This window comes from Vombatus ursinus, unplaced genomic scaffold, assembly GCF_900497805.2.
Source record: "Vombatus ursinus unplaced genomic scaffold, bare-nosed wombat genome assembly UNPS02010320.1, whole genome shotgun sequence".
Classification (NCBI taxonomy): domain Eukaryota; kingdom Metazoa; phylum Chordata; class Mammalia; order Diprotodontia; family Vombatidae; genus Vombatus; species Vombatus ursinus.
The window spans coordinates 1,073,934-1,093,901 of NW_020950098.1; positions in this window are offsets into that span (position 1 = coordinate 1,073,934).

Genomic DNA, 19,968 nt, shown 5'->3' on the forward strand with positions numbered 1-19,968 from the left:
GACCTGAGGCCAGGAGACCAGCTCGGAGGCGACTGTAATAGTCCAAGCAGGAGGTGATTGAGGTTCTAAGCTAGGGTGGTGACTAGAGAGCACAAGTAGCCCAGAGTTGGGAAGGCAGAAAGAAGAGTATTTGGCAATGGATTGGATTTGTAAGGTGAGAGTGAGGAGTGGCAGATGACACTGAGATTGTGGGTCTGGGAGATTTAGTGGTACACCACACAAAACGTCAAATTCAGATAGAAATGGGGGCCATTAAAAAAACCCCATGGACAGCACAGGCTTGCCGTGGTCTGTCGGGTCATGAAGAGTTGGATGCGACTGAACAACAGCAACGACAGTTTTGTATGTTGTGGAGTGTGGTTTTCTCACATATTCTAATACAGGTAACCATAATATTTAATTAGCTAGGACGCCTCAGTCTTCAGACAATATGGACCAATGGCACTTTATGTTAAAAAGGGAAATGGGAATGCCATTTTCATTTTACTTACAATAAAAGTTTCATGAATTTAGGCTAATTGTAGGGTGGTTCATTTTGATCTAGTGGCAAGTCAATTATGGAATGTCTTTTTAAAAATGCAATTTTGTTACTTTCTAGTACGTACATAATCATATGTTTGTGCATATGTATATATGGATGTGTATATATATACATGTACATGTATATGTATGTATGCATATATTCATACACACACCCACACACCCACACACACCCACACACACACACACACAGGGACCTCTTGTCTCCCTCCCTCCCCTTCCCCTGCCACCTAAGAGGAATAGCAAACCTAACCCCTTCCCGGCTCATCCTGCAACACCCTTTGGAGACAGTGAGCTTCACTCTTCATCCTACCACCCACTATTATCCCTATTTCTACTCCTGTACTTCTATCTATCCCTGTATTAATCTTTTACCAGCCAATGGAAGGAGATAACGATCCCCGTCTTTCTCCTCCCATTCTCTCATCTCCGTACTCAACCCCACTCCATTATAGCCCACTCCAATCTTGCTTACTTCTATTGCACTTTCTGGAATTCCTGTTCCATAGTGATTAAAGTCCCTTTCATCCTGGACTTCTTTCTCTCATAATCACTGAGACCAGTGTCTTTTCTGGTGACACTCACCACATCCCCATTTATTCCCTCCAGTCCTATCTGTAGCTTCTCTCACACCTTCCTCTCTTGCCCCCAGGTCCTGGACAGGGGGGTTAGAATACTCTTTGTTCCCCTTTGTCATTTCCAGACTCTACTTTTATCTCCATCACCCAGTAACCTTCTCTTCTTTCAAGTCCACTCCATCAAAATTTTCCTCCCAAACTAAATTATGATAGGTGTAGCAAACTGAGTCCCACATCATTTCCTTTCTCAACGAGTTTAGTATCTGGTTTACCAATTTGCTCACCTCCCCCAACTCCTGCCCTTATACTTTGCTGTGGTTGTTGAGTTGTGTTCAATTCTTCATGACCCGATGGACCATAGGCCATTCCTACACGAGGGGCTCATCTTCTGATGTCACATATTTTAGCATTTTAATACTGTCCATAAGGTTTTCTTGGCAAAGATACTGAAGTGGTTTGCGATTTCCTTCTCAACTCATTTTACAGATGAGGAAACTGAGGCAAACAGGGTGAAGTGAAATGCCCAGGGTCACACAACTAGTAAGTGTCTGCAGCCAGACTTGAACTCAGGAAGACAAGTCTTCTTGACTCCAAGCCTGGCACTCCATCCACTGCTCCACCTAGTTGCCACCTACTGACTGGGCATATTAGAAATTCATGTTATCCAACATTAACTGGACCCTCATTGCAACAAGGCAATAATTTTATTCCTCTCTAATTGATTTCCTATCTCACTCCTCACAGCAGTTATTCCAAACTTTCTTTTCCCTCCTCAAGTCACCCCCCATCTCCTCCCCATCCTCATCCCTACCTTCTTGACTAAAGAAAAGAATTCAACTCCTACTTCATGGAGAAAATTGAGGCCTTTGAATGAGAGCTAGAGTTCCCTCTTCTCTCCATCTCAAAATCTCTTGACATCATCTCCCACTCTCTCCTCTTTTCTTCTAGTCTCTGACAAAGGGGAGCCAAAGCCAACCATTCTACACATCCCCTCTCATCTCCTTAGCATGTTGCATTCTCAATCAACTTTTGTCTCTCTTGATTCTTCAGCCCCTCTCTATCAATGGATTCCTTCCCTACTGGCTTCAAACATGCTTCAGTTTCCCTTTCCCTCATCCTTAAAAAAACAAAACAAAAAAATCCATCCTTAGACTCTACCATCCTCACAAGTTATTGTTTTATGTCTCATGTCTTTCTCAGCCAAACTCTTAGGGGAAGAAAAAAGAAATCAAAAAAACTGTCTGTTTATCACCTGCACTTCCTCTCTTCTCCTTAACCCTTTGCAAGCTGGTTTCTGACCTCATCTCTGAACTGAAACTGATTTCTCTAAAGTTGCCAGCAATCTCTTAATTGCCAAATCTATGATCTATTCCCTCAATCTTAAACCTTGACCTCTTGGCATCATTTGGCACTGCTGACCACTCTCTCCACCTTGATCCTATCTCCTTTCTGGGTTTTCATGACACTATTCTCTCCTGGTTCTCATTCTAACTATCTGACTGCTCCTTCTCAATCTCCTTTGCCGGTTTAGATTTCAGATCGTTCACTTCTCCTTTCCCACAATTGAAGGTGCTCTTTTCTTTTGATAATCTCACTAGAAACCAACATTCTAGCTGTTACTTCTATGCAGATGAGGAAGTAGGGAAGGAAATGAATGTTCATTAGCACTTACTATGTGCCAGGCACTGTACTAAATGCTTTCTCATTTGATTCTCCTAACAACCTTTTGAGGTAGGGGCAAACAGAGGTTAAGTAGTTAAATCCAGAATCATACAGGTAGTAAGTATGTGAAACCAGATTTGGACTTAAGTCTTCCTGATTTCAGCCTCAGGGTATCCACTGTACCACTGAGCTGCCTCAATCCAGAGGTATATATCCAGCCCCAGTCTTTCCCCTGAACTCCAGTCCCACATCACTAATTGACTGCTGGATATTTCAAACTTCACTGTCTTATCTTAAGATATCTTAAGCTCAACATGTCCAAAGCTAAACTCATTGTCTTTCTGCCTAACTCCCATACTTTCTTATTTCTGTTAAAGGGACCTACACTCTTCCAGTCTTCGTGGTTCACAACATTGGCATCATCCCTGACCCTTCCCTCTCCCTTATCCCACATATCCAATCAGTTTAAAAATCTAACTTTTTATCTTCACAATATCTTTCTCATCCAACCCTTTCTCTTGATTATTGATTGATACTAGAGTAATCTAATGGACTCTTGTCTAGTATGGCTTAGGGGACCTCTTTTAATGAACAAATAAGAATGATCTAGCATATCAATTTTCACAAATGACGCTAATAACATTAATTGTTTAACAGGGTCTTATGTCTGATACATACTTGCTGTGTGACCCCGGGCAAGTCACTTACTTGTTCAATGCTCTGAGAAACTCTCTAAAATGATAAGTTGCAGAGAAGGCACTGGCTTATATTTGAGAGAGAGTTTCCTCCCTTGGGAGTTTCTTATACCAATGAAATCTTGGATATAGGCCTTTTGTCCACTTTTTTAACATTTCCTGGGAATGTTGTTCATGCTATTAATTGTTTTCAGCTTATAGTGGAAAAGTAGATTTCAAATTAGTTTTGAATTATCCTAAATCTTTAATTTTAATAAAGTTCAAATTAATGAGGTAATTTAGTCTATAGTTTTCTTTTTCTGTTTTGACTTTCCCTAGTTTAGGTGTCAGAACCACAACTGAATTGAATCAGTGGATGTATGTAGCCACATTCAATAATTTCACAAACTCATTTCTCACTGAGATGGGGTTTTCTTGGTGTTGAGGATGGAGACATTCCAAAGCTCCTAAGACAGGGGTTCTGTTCTGACTTTGTGAGTCAACATCTGGTACCCTTATCTTTGTCCCATCCATTCCCATCAGGCTAGACTGTAAAATACTTAAGGTGGCTAGCTGACCTGTTCTTAGACAGCATTATTACAAATGTGGAAGCAATAATTACAGCTATATATAACGGTCTCTCTCTGTTGTTGTCCCTCATTTTTGAAGAGGACCAAAATGACATCACTATGTTAGAGTCAAGTTTTAGTGTGTATGAGTGTGGCTGATCAGACCAATAGAAACTCGGAATGTTCTACCACAGGTCAGGCACAAATAGTCCATGTGAACATTTGGGGTGGATTCTCTTAAGTTTGCATATCTTGCGTTTCTTGTGAGCTACCTCAATTCTGCTTTGCTCATAGGGCACAGCATCTTTTCTGATGTGGGCACACCGTGCTGAGCAGTCCTGTGTCTCTCATGTCACATAATCAGTTCCACAGTTCTTAAGAGAAAGCTTGAGAGTGTCCTCGTCTCGCTTCTTCTGACCACCATGTGAACGCTTGCCCTGGGTGAGTTCTCCATGAAATAGTCTTTTTGGCAAGCATTTTGCATTCGAACAACGTGGCCAGCCCATCGGAGTTGTGTTCTCTGAAGCAGAGTTTGAATGCTTGGTAGTTTAGCTCGAGAAAGGACCTCAGTGTCCAGTATCTTATCCTGCTAGGTGATCTTCAGAATCTTCCTAAGACAATTCAAGTGGAAGCAACTCAGCTTCCTGGCATGGTGCTGGTACACTGGCCAGGTTTCACAGGCATACAACAATGAGGTCAGCACAACAGCCCTGTATACCTTCAGTTTGCTAGGCAGTCTCTGTATTGTCTCATTGAATTCCTAGAATAACTCTGAGAGAGATAGGTACTACAGATGTTATGACTCCCATACTGTGGATGAAGAAACTGAGGTTCAGAATGACTCAATGCCTCACCAACCCAGCCAGTAGGGATTTGAGGCAAGATGTGGGATCATTGTGCTTTCTATTACCCAGCAATTAGACTCAAATTTTTTGGACCCCTCTTGTGATTTCATTGTCAGAGTGAATTCCCAGGTGAAGAAATTCTTTCTACGAAGGTAGATTAGCATCTACTTTGTAATTAATAGTTTTAGAGAATTATTTGAGGGCATTGAGAAATTAAGTAACTTTGCATATGGTCAAATAGCCAGTATATACCCAAGGTAGAACTTGAACCATGCCTGACTCTAAGGTCAGTATTTTGTCCACTATACCATTTTGCCTCTTTGACAGTTCAGTTACCATACTCATTTAGATTTTCTTGTGTATCTTCTATCTTTATGTTCTCTTAATCTAGGCTTTGCAGTAGATAGAGCACTGGGTTTGTTGTGAGGAACAACGTGACCTCAGATACTTGCTAACTCTGTGACTCTAGCAAGTCACTTAGCCTGCCTCAGTTTCCTCAGCTGTAAAATGGGGATAATAATAGCACCTACCTCCCAGAATTGTTGTGAGGATCAAGTGAGATAATATTTGTAAGGCACTTAGCATTGTACCTGGCATATAGTAGGTACTTAATAAATGCTTGTTCCCTCTTCCCATTCCCCGTAATCCATGCAAGTGGTTTCCATTGTTTTTTAGTCGTGACTAAATCCCATTTGGGGTTTTCTTGGCAAAGATATTGCAATGGTTTGCCATTTCCTTCTCCAGCTCATTTTATAGATGAAGAAACTAAATAGGCAATGTAGGCTATCCAGAGGCCCAGGGCTGTAGCTTTGGGTTTACATGATTGAGTTCAATCTTGGGAGGTATCTCTAAAAAATCTTTCTCTTTAACTCTTTGTTTCTATTCGAGTTCTCCCTAGGGACTTCAGAATTTGGCCTATTTTCATGAATTATGCTAAGTTCCTGGCCCAAATTTCCGGAAGAGAAGAATTCCTGGACTAAGCGGAGAACTTTGAATGTTGATGCTGTATTATAGGAGCTGGAACTTAGGAGTGGTGGAGGACAGAACCATAACGTGGAGGAGTAAACCCAGACCTTGTTGTCTACTAAAAGAGCTTCTTTATGTGTAAAATGATGTGACTGGACTTGATGATCTTAATGGTCCCTGATCAGCACTAATTCTATGGTCCTATAAGTCTATATTGTTATATCAGTCCCTAAGGGAGGTGGGACTTATCATGGGTGAAAGGAGAGTTATTTTGACTCTCTGTGAACTCAGGTACAAATTCTTTTCTATTTCTCACTTTTTATTTGGAAATAAAGTCTATCCTGTATTCAGTATATTGTTATCCTGAAGGCTTGCAAAGGAACTGAGATCCCTTTTACCTTTTCTTCATATACCTATACATAAGCTCATGTCTGATGTTCTCAGAGTAAAGGTATAGACCTGACAGGATTGAATGAACCATGTCTGTTTAAACCCATGGCTGAGGTTCTGGGTTAGTTTAGGCTAAATGTGATTCAGGTTGGCCCAGTGGATCTAGTTCAGAATTGGAATGAAATGAGACACTTGTAGTCCACCCAACATTTAACGAAAAAGACGTTTGCTCAACAGCAGTATGGAAAATAAGCAGCAAGGACAGAGTGCTGGTTATAGTGCACACAGCTCCCCTTATGTCTGTCTGGAAGGGGTATTAAGGCACAAGGGTTGTTGACTCATATGAAAGTGGGACAACTTTCAAGTGTGAGGGGCACCAACTCTTCCTGGGCTGACATAATGCCACTAGCCCTAGTCCCTTGTACTAATCAAGTCTCAGAGACAGTTTCTCTACCTTTTAGAGAACCACTAGCTCTGCCTACATGGGAGGGACCCTAGTAGATCTTACTCCCCTCACATGGGACTAGGGGTTAATGGTGTATGTTTTAATGATGATTGCTGCTTATACTTGGACAATGGGGTTAAACCATGTAGTCTGGCATGTAATTCAAAATGAGCAATGATGTAAAGGACTTTTTTAGGATGTCCTTTAGGATTTCGAATAGATCAAAATCTTCAAAGCTTGCTGGAATTGACCTTATCTCTTGGGATGGATAGAGGGGTGGTATTGTAGATACCAAATCAAATGTTTAATGGTGGCTCACTCAAGACTTACTTCAGGGCATTGTTACCCTCAGACCATGCAGGTCAAGAGTACCTTGGGATTTAATGTTCTCTTGACTGATAATGTAGACACCTGGAGGACATGAAAGTAACCAGAAAAGACTAACCAGAAAAGAATATGCTGACCTATTATTGATCCCATCCCTACTGTACACAATGACAAAAGGCTACACCGCTTCCTTCAGTAGTGACCACCATTTTGGAAAGAGTACCAAACCATTTCAAAGAGGGGCATCTGACCAATTTCTGCATCTAAATAATAGTTCCCGCAATACTTATTAGACCTGAAGATGATGGAATTACTAATGATGTGGTTTATTCTGAGTGTGTAGATAAAACTGGCCAAAGCAACATGACATCTATAGTCGTCTGAGTGGAATAACCATTTGTTGTAACATAGGACCAGACATCATAGATCCTCTCAATTTTTCTCCTATGGTAAGGGTGTAATTTTGTGTGTTGAGGAGAGGGGAAGTTGAGTGACTATTTTCCCACTGGTACGCTAGAGCCAGCTCCAACTGGCTGGAAAAAACCAATTGTTATATTTTCAGTGTGAACATTTGTACTTCAGAAATGCTCAAATGTTACAAATCAGGGCTTGAGTTTTTGGTTTGTTAATTGTCTAGACAAGAAAGCAATGGAGAAAATGTTAGTAATGCCATTAAACTTAATAATGTACCCTGTACACTTTTCTTTTGTTTCAGAGAGCTGGTTGTTAAACATTTGCCAGTATCCCACTGCAGTATCCTATAAGACCATAAAACTGCCCATTGAACTTTATTTAGCACCTCTCCCAACATGTATCATTTATTAATGGGCATTATAGTCATTTATGTATGTTTCTCTGTAATCAACTTCATGGCCTGTCTTGTCTAAAATTTACATTTCTTAAAGCTACTTGTAGCTCTGTGGGTAGTAAGTGTTTAATAAGTGCTGAATTTACTAGTATTGACTTTCAGTTCCTTGTTGAGCTTTTTTTTATTTTTTTTTACTCCATCTCCCTAAAGCAGTGGTTTCTAAACTTATTTGGCCTACTGCCCACTTTAAAAAAAAAAAAATTACTCAGTGCCCCCCTGGAAATCTACTTTCCTTAACCCTTTGATGGTTTTTTTTAAAAATTTGCATCATTTCAAAAAAATATGAAGTATTAAAAAAGATGCATCTTTAATAATTTATTGTAAATTTGTGGTTTTTTCCCTTCTATTGACATTTTGATGACGAAACATTGCATCATGTAACTGTATAGTATTGTACTGTAAACAAATCATTACACGCACATATTCCTGCTGATGCATGCTGGGCTTCCTGACAATATGCGACAGGCTCGCCTTGGTGAACTTGGCCTCTGATCCTTTCTAACTTGCATTTTATGTGTTTGTTTGGAAAATAATGTAATCACTATGACTTTAACTCTGTCACGCAACAGATGAAATATGTACGCATGGTTTTTCAAAATTTTCTTCTTTTCTCTTCTTTCTTTATGCTTCCACCACCCCTTATTTTTATTCAGTGCCTCCCAATTGTACCTGAGGCTACTGCTGTCCCCCTAGATTGTTCCAGTACCCCCAGAGGATGGAAACCTCACCAGAGAGCTCAGTCCATTTAATCTCTGTACACATAATTTCAATGACCTGATCACACATGTAAATGAAAGAGTCTAAATTGGAAATTGAAGGTATCCTATGAAAGCAATAGAGAAAGTACATGGTAGGCATGATTAGGCAATTTACAAACAGGCAATGTGAAATAGAATTGGGGTAAAAGAAATCACCAAAGAAGTGTCACGAGTGAACCAGAAGATGGTCTGGTCATGGATGGAGAGAGCAAAGGATAACCAATAGACAGCCTGTGTGTTCCTTTGATATCCTTACTATGTCAAGAGAAGGCAAAGAATGACCCTAATTTATTGTGATGAGTTTATGAAATAATATAGAAAATGTATACAAAGGATGGAGAAGGATGCATGGGTTGTTGTTTATGTATTTGGAGGAAATACTCATTAAATGAGGTCCCAGATTCATGTGAGTAAATTATAAATGGTTCATGTACTGTCCTTCTCCCCAATTCCTTTACTCTCTATCCCCCAAGGAATAGAGAATGCTCTTCTTTTAAATGATCATAGCAAATGAACATTAATTATGATCATCAAATGTGGATAAGTCATACAGTGAATGAATAAAAAAAGCATTTATTAAGCACTTACTTTATGTTAAACATTATGCTAAAGGATGGGGATATAAACGAAAAAGCATAGGGAGTGGTAGCTAGAAATGGACATTTTGTTTTTGGAAGTTACAGGGATAGCGAGTGGGGCAATAGGGGAATAGATTGATACACTCCATCCAGGAACAATGGCCTAGTTGATTTGATTGTGGTTCAAAATTCTAGAAGTGGAGACATGGGGTGGGGTTGGGGGGGAAGAAAGAGTACAAGTGCAGAGGCTTGTTGAGGCCATGGAAAAGCTGGCTAGAGAGTGGGAAAGTGACAGGTGACATGAAGAGCCCACATACTACCTTTTCACCCATGGAATGTTGAAAGACATAGAGGAAGATTTGTAGTATATTGGGTTGATTGTCTGTGAAAGATTGATGGTAGGACATGGCAAAGAATTGAATATGGAAAAGGAGATGTGAATGGGTTGCAGTCTATGCCATGGAAGGGAGTAGTACTCATACTGATGAGATCATAGATTCATTGAAGTGTGGAGAATCTATCTATCTATCTGTCTGTCTGTCTATCTATCTATCTACTTACCTTTATCACATGTGTAAAAATCTGTGGATTTATTATGCACCAATAAATAATTAACTGTGGATGGTTTCAGACTCTTAGTATTCCGTAAGTAAAGAACCAAAGTTTGTCCACTGCTTTTAGGAAGCACAGTTAGGTCCTGGTTAGTGTGAATAATAAATCCCTTGATGTGGTTGCAAGTATTCAAATTCGTACTACTTGAGGTTATAATTATGTAAAATATGATAATCGGTTCAACCTTATGGAAACATAAAATGCAAATTTGAATGATGAGACCACTTAAGGGATTCATGCTAATCTGGCTAAAATTTCCAAACTGGGAGACTAGGTTTCAAGGTCCCTTTTCATGTTGAGAATATTGGCTTAGTGAAAAATGGAATAGCTTCTCTTTATGTTCTGGAATTCTCGTGGTAATTATTGTCTTCAAAAGATTTTATGAAGCTATGGCTGGAGACTTCACATTTCCATTGTAATCAGAAAGCAATTTTCTGTTTCAATTGTGCATGAAAATACAATGAACTTTCAAAGGGAAAATGCTAACTTGAGGACTTGTTGACCATTCATTGAATTGACTGGTGGGTTTCAATGGTAAAAGTGACTTGAGAATATTTGTACCACCTTCAAGTCCCTTTGGAATTGAATGTTGATGAAAAGTCTCAGCTATGAGGAAAGACAGAAATCTCTTAGGCATTTACAAATTCTGTTCTATAGAATCTGAGATTTGGAAGGGACCTTGGGTCAACAAGTCCAAGTTTCCTCCTTCATTCCTTCGTCATCTGACTTCTCCTTGGATGTGCCCAGTAGCTAGGAGGGAGGCTGCTTCATTATTGGGTAGTTGTGGTTAATTGAAAGTCCTTTCTTCTATTGAACAGCAAACTACAGCAGCAGTGTGGTTAAGTGGATAGGACTCTGTATCTTGGGTCAAGAAGACCTCTGGCATTTGCTGGCTGTATTATCCTGAACAAGTGTCTGAGCTTCAATTTTATCATCTGTAAAAAGAAGGTAATAATATCACCCATTTCCAGGGTTGTTTTCAGGTTAAGTCAAGTCAACAAGTATTTTTTAAGCACTTACTATGTGCCAGGCACTTTACTAAGCACAGAGGGTACAAAGAAAGGCAAAAAGCAGTCCCTGTCCTCAAGGTTTTCTTAAGGAGTTCACAGTCTAATAGGGGAGGTGATAACAAAACTATCTACATTTGAGCGTAATCTCAGAGGGAAGGCATTATCTTTAAGGAGGACTGGGCAGCAAGAAGACTTTAGCTGAGATTTGAAGGATGCCGTGGAAGCCATGAGGCAGAGGTTAAGCAGGGAGGTGAGAATTCCAGGAATGGGGGACAACCATTAAAAAGGCATAGCAGAGGGAGAGTGTCCATGCAAGAAACAGCGAGAGACCAGCGTCTTTGCATGGAACAGAACCTGGAGGTGAGTAAGGTGTTAGGAGACTGGAAAGATAGGAGTGAGTGGGTAATGAAGGACTTTAAAAGCTTCACTAGCAGATTTTATATTTAATCTTGAAGGTAATGAGGAGAGTTGATTAGATGGGATGTATATGTATGTATGTGTGTATGTATGTGTGAGTGAGAGAGAGAGAGACAGACAGACAGACAGAAAGACAGACACCTGGTCAGAATTGGACTTTAAGAAGATCAGTTTGACAGCTGAGGTTGTTGTAGGGGTCAAGTGAGATAATGTATGGAGCTCTATGTAAATGTCTATTATTATTATTATCATTTTTATTAATTTTGCTGGGATTCCTAACCATTGATCAAAGTTCTGTGCTCTGAAGTAATACAGGATTAGTCTACTCATTCTTCCCAATGATAATGAAATTGAAGATTGCCTTATATACAAATTGTCTTTGTTCAATCTCTATCTCTTTCTTTCCGTCTGTTCTCTTTGTCTCTCTCTTTGTTCTCCATGTCTCTTTTTCTCTCCTCTCTCCGATTTTGTATTAAGTGTTTTGTTAATTAATTACACCTCCCAGTAGAATATAAGCTCCTCAAGGGCAGAGGCCCTTTTTCCTCTGTAGTGCTGTGCCTTGCCTAAAGCTAGGTGACACAGTGGACAGAGTGCTGGGCCTGAAGTCAGGAAGATTTATCTTCCTGAGTTCAAATCTGGCCTTAGACTTTTAACTAGCTGTGTGGCTCTGGGCAAGTCACTTAACCTTGTTTGCCTCAGTTTCCTCATCTGTAAAATGAACTGGAGAAGGAAATGGCAAACCACTCTAGGATCTTTGCCAAGAAAGCTCCAAATAGGGTCAGGAAGAGTTGGGCATGCCTGAAATGACTGAACAACAAAACAACCTTGCCTATAGTAGATACTTGATAAGTGTTTGTTGAATTGTTGAATAAATGAATGACCTTAAGACTGTACCTAGAGGACCATAATCTGTGCCAGACTTCCTTTTTATGGCTCCTAGGATGTCACCATGTGCATATAAATGTTCATAATATCACACTAAACTATTCTTCTCACAGAGGGAAACTGCCCTGGGGTTGGGCAGGTTCTGGCATTGTCCCACACATATTCTTTCTTGCCTCTTCATTTTTGGTTACAGTCTTCCTCCATCTAGGGAGCTTTCTTCTTCCCTTTCATTGATCCAAATCCTTCTCATCCTTCTGAATGCATCTCAAGAACCTCTTCCAGGAAGACTTCTCTGATTACCTACACATACCTTGTCTCTGAACTCATATTGAATTTGTAGTTGGTATTTTAGAAGTATAGAGGCATTGTCCTAGACAGTTGGTTGTAGAGGCAGAAAGACTTCAGTTTAGGTCCTACCTTGGACACAGACGGGCTCTCTGACTTTGGGCAAGTTACTTAAACCTCTCAGTATTCTAGGAGTTGCAGAGAAGGGACTGACGTGCTTTGGTAGAGGGTGTTCCTCACCTAGAAGTTCCCTATTCCAAAGAATTCACAGGTCCAGGCTCTATCCCTACTACACAATTTGGTACTTAATTATACTTTAATTGTTTCCTGTAGGTCACTTTTACTTCCCTAAGATGGATTTTAGACTCCTTTTATCTTCCAAAATCTCAAGCATAGATAGGAGCTGGATATTCTAAAAACACCTAGGAAATACTTATTGTTTGATTTGTGGGGAGAAGTGGACTGATATAAACCCACATCAGGGCCGGGAATTCAATGAAAAATTTTACTCACATTGCCAGAGCCTTTCCCTATGATGACTGAATGAATAAATGAATAGATGAAAAAAAAATGATTGTGTCTGGTACATGCAAAGCACTGTGCTAAGTGTGAATATACAAAAGAGAACAAAAATAGTTCTTGCCCTCAAATGGAGGCAAGAACACATATGGAAGGGTTTCATCTGTAAGTCAAATGGAAAGGTCCCATAGGCCTTATGATGCAGTGACAAAACAGATGGTCAATATTTCTTCTTTATCAATGGATGACCTCATGGCAGGTTTGCATTTAATTTCAATATTACATTACATAACATTCTTAGCAACATGCCTAGAAATTTTTGAAGGTGAATTATTAATTAAGTTAACATTTATTTTGTGCCTACTATGTATGAGGTACTTTCTAGGTTGGGAGATACAACATGAAAGAGGACAAGTTCTACACCCTCATGGTTTATAGTCTAGGAGGGTTTCTGATTCTTTGATATTTCAGCAAACTTATCTGATCCTGGACCCCATTATTTCAGGGCCCTGGTCTCAACTAGGTAATATGTCTTGAGCTTATAAATTAAACTAATCCATTTTAATGAGTTGATTTGATTATGTGAAATCAAACTCAGGTGAGATTTTACCTCAGATGTGCCAATCAACCATTGCCTTCAGTAAACACATGGAAATGATTTAAATGATGGAGCTACAGACAAGTTTACCAAATCATACCATGTAGGTGGCTACCTACATTGTAGATGTGGAGGGCCACTTCACAGGATGCTTACTACTTCATCTGGTCTGTTTCTGTAATGTGTCAACCCAATTCCTCATATTTCTGTTCTTTACTTCAAATAATGTCAGTTCCATTCCTTTCTCACCTCCTCCAGATTCAGACACAATTGGTTGTAATGACAATATTGTGTCTAATGACTTTGTGCAGCCAATACTTAGCAAAATGCTCTGGAATATTTTTTTAAGGGCCTTTCGATCCAGCTCAGGAAGCAGAAATGACATATATGGAATAATTAAAAAAAACTAATTATGCTCATTGGCCACTTCCGTTCATAAAGCTATAGAAACACAGAGGGGAATAGAGATCCAAGATTACGCAGCCCAACCTCTCCCTCCCCTAGCCCCTCACTTCTCAGATGAAGAAACTGAGGCCCAGAGAGAAAAGTAGAACTCTGATCTGTTCTTTGTGGGTTCAATTAAATGAAAGAAGGAAGTGTTTGTGGGTCTTGAGGTAGAGTAATGCTGACTTCCAGTTCTTTCCCCCAAATCCTCCTCGTTTTACAAGTCATTGTCGAGAACACTAAACCACCAGGGTGAACCAGGGGAATCCCAATAGGCAGCTGTTGCCTTTAAGCATGCTTTCATTGGGTCATTGGTGAAGAGTTTTCTGGGACATCTTGGGGAGTAAATGGAGGGAAATAGGCCTATCTGTAAGTAAATGAGCCAGTGTACTCCAGAACTGATATTTTATTTCCTCAGCAGGAAAACTAGAAATTTTTGTGCTGTCATTCACACACACACACACACACACACACACACACCAGAATGGACCCCTTTCACCTTTCTTAATAGCAAATGTTTCAAAGGCAATCATTGATATTTTTATGTCAAATGAAGATTAGCAGTGAAAGGAGAGGAGAGTCTCACCTTATGCGCCCCAAATCTTCCCCATACTTGACCTTTCCAACATTAGTATGTAAAACACTCTTGTTTAAGTACAAATTTACCATTTAGGAGAGACATCAGTCAGAACTGATGTCTATTGAGGCATCTACAAAGAGCGGCTGCAGAAGTCCCATTGGGAAAAACTGTTTTCCTCAACATACCCAACTCCTGTTTTCCCCACCCTCCCACCTCCAGCGACTTCATGGGCCAAGCTGGTGCCCCTCCAAAGAGAGGCTCTGTGATCTGGGGCAGTATCAGCCTTGCCTCCCCTCCTCAGACTTTCATTTTGGGTGGGACACAATTAGGATGAGCAAGTATTGGTAGGTTGTGTGATCTTCATTCTTATCTCATTAAATTCTCTTTCCTCCCAAACTCAGTCCTCTTCCAAGCTTTCCCCTATAACTGTCAAGAGCACAACCATCTTTGCAGTCCCCCAGATCCACAATTTTAGTGACATCTTTGCCACCTCACTGTCCCTCGCCCTATATATCCAATCAATTTCCAAAACTTGTCATTTCTTCCTCCTACTCTTCTTTTCAGTTCTTTTCAAATCTATCCCCTTCTCTTTATTCATTCTAGTTCACATTCTATTCATTTCTCTACTGGACTTTTAAAATAATTTCCTAATTCGTCTCTGCTTCAAGTCTCTCCCTTCTCAAATCTATCCTCCACCTAACCGCTAAAGCACAGTCAATAAACATTTATTTAGCACCTACTGTGTGCCAGGCGCTGCACTAAGTAAGTACTGGGAATACAGAGAAAGGCAAAGAATAGTCTCTGTTCTCAAGGAGCCCATGGTCTACTGGGGGAAACAACATGTAAGCAACTATGGACAAATAAGATATAGAAAGGATAAATTGGGGATTAGCAGTAGAGGGAAGGCATTGATATGAAGTGGAGTTGGGAAGGGCTTCTTGCAGAAGCTGGGATTTTAGCTGGGATTTGAAGGAAGCCAGGGAAGACCGAAGGTAGAGATGAAGAGGGAGAGCATTGTGGGCATGGGGCATAGCTGGTGTATCACTCCCTTTCTCAACAAATTGTAGAGTTTCTCTGTTGACCCTTAGGGCCAAATATAATTTCATCTTTAGCTTGTCTTTTAAAATTCCTATTTTATAATGTACATAATTGTATATAATAGTATATGTATATAGTTTGTAAGTAAATACATACATATTGGGGGTGTTCATAATTTTTTTTACTGATATGGGTACATGATAAGAAAAAGTTTGGAAATCACTATTGTATGTGATCTTTAAGTCAGGGGTCCATATGTTTGATTAAAAAATGCATTTAGGTATTTCAATACAATTGGTTTCCTTTGTTAATTCTATGTGTTTCATTTTATCCATTTAAAAAATGATTCTGAGAAGTCCATAGACTTGACCCAATTGTCAAAGAGAACCAGGATACAAACACATTAAGAACCTTTGTTCTAAGATGCCTTCTGGTTCTCACATTCATTGAGCTAGTAGCTGTTTTCTCTTTATCATAGGTTGGTTTATTATATTAGCTTCAATCACTCAGGAGGACCTTGAGGGGGTCGGAGTACATGACAGGTGAGTTTTGGTGGAGCGATGGTGGCAAGAGAAGAGAGATCTCATAGAGAGGTTAGGCTTGCACAGGTAATTACAGGATGGGGCCATGAATGGTCAATAGAACTCACAGCATTATAGCTTTATATGACCATAGGATCATAGACCTAGGGCTGAAAGAGACCTTAGAGATCAGTGAGTCCAATCCCTTTATTACCAAAGCCCAGAGAGGTTGCTTGATTTGCCCAGCGCCATAAAATAAGTGACATTGCTAGGATTTAACTCCAAGTGCCCTGCTCTCTCCTCCATATTACTAGATTGTTGGTTGTGCTAAAAACTATAAGGAGGAGGAAGGTTATCTACTCTGACTCAGATAGATGACCTGGCATTTAGAATGTTCTCTACACAATCCTGTTTCTAAGGAAAAGAGAATTGACAAATCACATCAGGAGTAGTCTTGAATTGCAGTTGGTAGTCTGGTTGAAACTGGGATTGACATTGAGGCCTGAGATATAGGTAACCATCCAGCTCATGGTGAGCTGATCTGATCGGTTATTTATTCAGAAGCCTTTCTCTTCTGCACTCTTTTTTTGTGTAGGCCCTTAGGTATAGGCAGGGTTGGGGTGGAGGGTGTGTGGCATTCATCCTCTCTACTTCTTCTGTCTGGGAGCAGCCTCATTTGGACATCAATACATCTCATGCTTGCATTTAATTTTTTTAAGACCTTTTTTTTTTCGTAATTGACAAACATAAGCATTCCAATATGCGTTACAATACACAAAGCTGAGAGTTAGAGCTGCCATATTGGATGATGAAATCAGGATCCAAAAAGATCCCAACCATCTAGAACACTGGGCTAAATCTAGTAAGACAAAATTGAATAGAGAAAAATGTATAACATTATACTTGGATTCAAAATATTAACATTGAAGTATAAGAAAGGGGCGAGGGGTGTAGGTGTGTAACAATTTATCTGGAAAGGATATGTAGGTTTTAGTGTACTGCAAACTCAATATGGGCCAAAATATGGCAGCTACAAAAACTAGTTTAATTATGGTCTGTTTTGAGAGGCATAGAGTCCTGGACCCCGATCAGATCATATCTGGATTATCGCCTTCAATTTGGGGCATCCTCTGTTAGGAAGAATATTGATAAGTTGGAAAGCACTGGCGGCTGGGGAGATGGAAACCAGAAAGGGCCTGGAAATCACACTGTAGGGGGATTGGTTGACATACCTTGATACCAGGTACATGATGGCTATCTTAAATATTTTATATAGAAGAAGAATAAGACTTGTTCTGTATGTTCCCAGAGGGCAAAACTAGCTCAAAAGAAGAAAATGTCCCAAAGGACTTCCTTAGGATTTAATAATGGTTAACATTTGGATAGTGCTTTAAGGTTTGAGGAAAAAAAAAGTTTTATATACATGGTTTCAGTTTATCCTTACAGCAGCTCTGCGAGGTAGGGACTGTTCCCATTTTATAGATGAGAAAACTGAGGCTCAAAGAGGTTTAGAAACTTACTTCTATGAGAGGGTGTTTTTTCACCCAGGACCACGTTCATCACTGTTTCTCTTATGTACCACTCCTTCTCCTCCTATGTGGGTAGTGGGTTCACCCTGAGGCACAGGCTGGATGATTGCTCCTCAGTTATGTCATAGAAAGGATTCCTATGTAGGTAAGAATTGGAATAGATGTCCCTTTAGATCCCTTCCAATTATGAAATTCTGTGAGCCTTTGAGAAACAGTGATGCGTGCATCCTTGGTTGCTAGGAGTTCAGATCTGGCACTAGTTGTATGACCCTAGACAGGTCACATAACCATTGTTTACCTCAGTTTCCTCATCTGTAAAGTGGGAATAATAACAACGTCTACCTCCCAGAGTTGTCGCATCAAACAAAATAATATTTATTAAAGTGCTTAACAAAGTGCCTGGCACATCGACAGTGCTATATAAATGTTAGTTGTTGTTATTAGTATTATTAAATGTTATATATCATTATGTATAATGATATATGGTATATATTATTATGTATTAGTTATTATTATTATTATTATTAATGGTAGTAGTAATACTAATAATTGTAGGGAGGGGTAGTTGGGAAGCAATGATGAATCAGTCTAGAAAGACAGGCAGGAGCCAGATTGTGAAAGGTTTTAAATGCCAAATGGAAGTTTCTATTTTATCCTAAAAGTGGTCACTGAAGTAAGTAACCTAGTCATACCTTTGCTGAAAGAATGTCAATTTGGTAGCAGTGTGGAGTAGGAATAGAGAAGACTGGAGCAAAGAGGCCTATTGGGAGTCAACAGAAAAAAGGCCTCCGATTTTAAGAATGCAATTGCTTTAGGACTAATCAGATCATAAAATGTTAGGACGGGAAGGGTCCTCCGAGGTCATCTAGTCTAATCCCTCCATTTTACAGATGAGAAAACTGAGATCTTTAGAGATGAAATGATTTGCTCATTTACTCAACTTGTTAGTGGCAGGGCTAGGACTAAATTTATTCTCTTGGGTCACCATCCTCTATCTCATATCCTTTTTTGGTCACTCTGTTCTGTGTAGATTCTCTTATCATAAGGTGGGTGGGGTAGGTTGAATAAAGATATTTAGTAGAGATTGGCTATGCCTTCATCCAGAATATGAAGTCATTGCTGACTTTTTCTGTCCCTTATTCTACAACCTCAAGCCCGGAGATACGTCACAGCTTACCTTATATCCAACATTGGCCCAATGGTAGTTTCAAGAGAGTACTGGGGGTGGATGCCAAATGACTAGGGTTATGGAGGAAATGAATGGGTGGATAGAGAGTAGAGGTAGTGGGTGTTGACTGCACCTTCAACGAATACGGCAAGGAAAGGAAGAATAGAGATTGGATGCTAGCACGAAAGGGTTATGGCGTTGAGATTTTTTTTAAGATAGGAGAGGGTTAAGCATATTTGAAGACTGAAAGGAAGAAGTTTACAAAGAGGGAGAGAATGAAGCTGCTAGAGGGGGAGGTTAGTTGGAGGAGTCAGGTCTAAGAGGAAATTATAAACCAGGATTCACTTCAAAGAAGAAGAGAAAACAAACCTTTCAGAGCATCCTTTTACATAGAGATAGTTATTCTATTATCGAATTTCCGTAGTCTTTTAGTCATTTTAGTCATTTCCATTTTTTTAACATTGGACTAAGAATCTCTTTATGGTGGGAACTACTATCCCAGAATATGGATTCTGGGACTTCAAGAGTTCATTTAGTCTAACTCACAAATAAACAAGGATTCCCATTATAACTTAACTGAAAAGTGGCTGTTGCACCTTTGACCACCTTTCCAGGTAGCCAATTCCATTTTGGAATGGTGCTAGCTGTTACATTTCCTTACATCAAGCCTAAATATGATTATCTTCAGCTGCCCCCCAAGGTTCACTTATAGTTCAGCCCCCTTGGGGCCAAGAAGAACAATTCTAAACAATTCTAAACCCTCTCCCATGTAGCAGCCTTTCTTATATTTGAAGTCAGCTCTTTTGTTTTCCTTGTCTCTGATTAAAACATCCTTAATTCCTTCACCGATCCTCCTATGGCATAATCTTGAGGTCCTTCACCAGTCCTAATCACCTTTCTCTCAATGCTCTCCAGCTTATTAATGTTCTTCCTAAAATGTGGTGCTGTAAACTGAGCAATACTTCAGTTGTCATCTGTCCAGGGAAAGTTATTAGGGACTATGACCTCCCTAGTACAGACACCATTCCTGTCTTAATGCTTTCTAAGATCATATTACCTTTCTTGACTGCCAAATTGGATTCATGTTGAGCTTGTGGTCCGCTTAAACCCCCAGATATATTTTTTAAAGATGTGTTACTCATCACACCTCCTCCATCTTGTA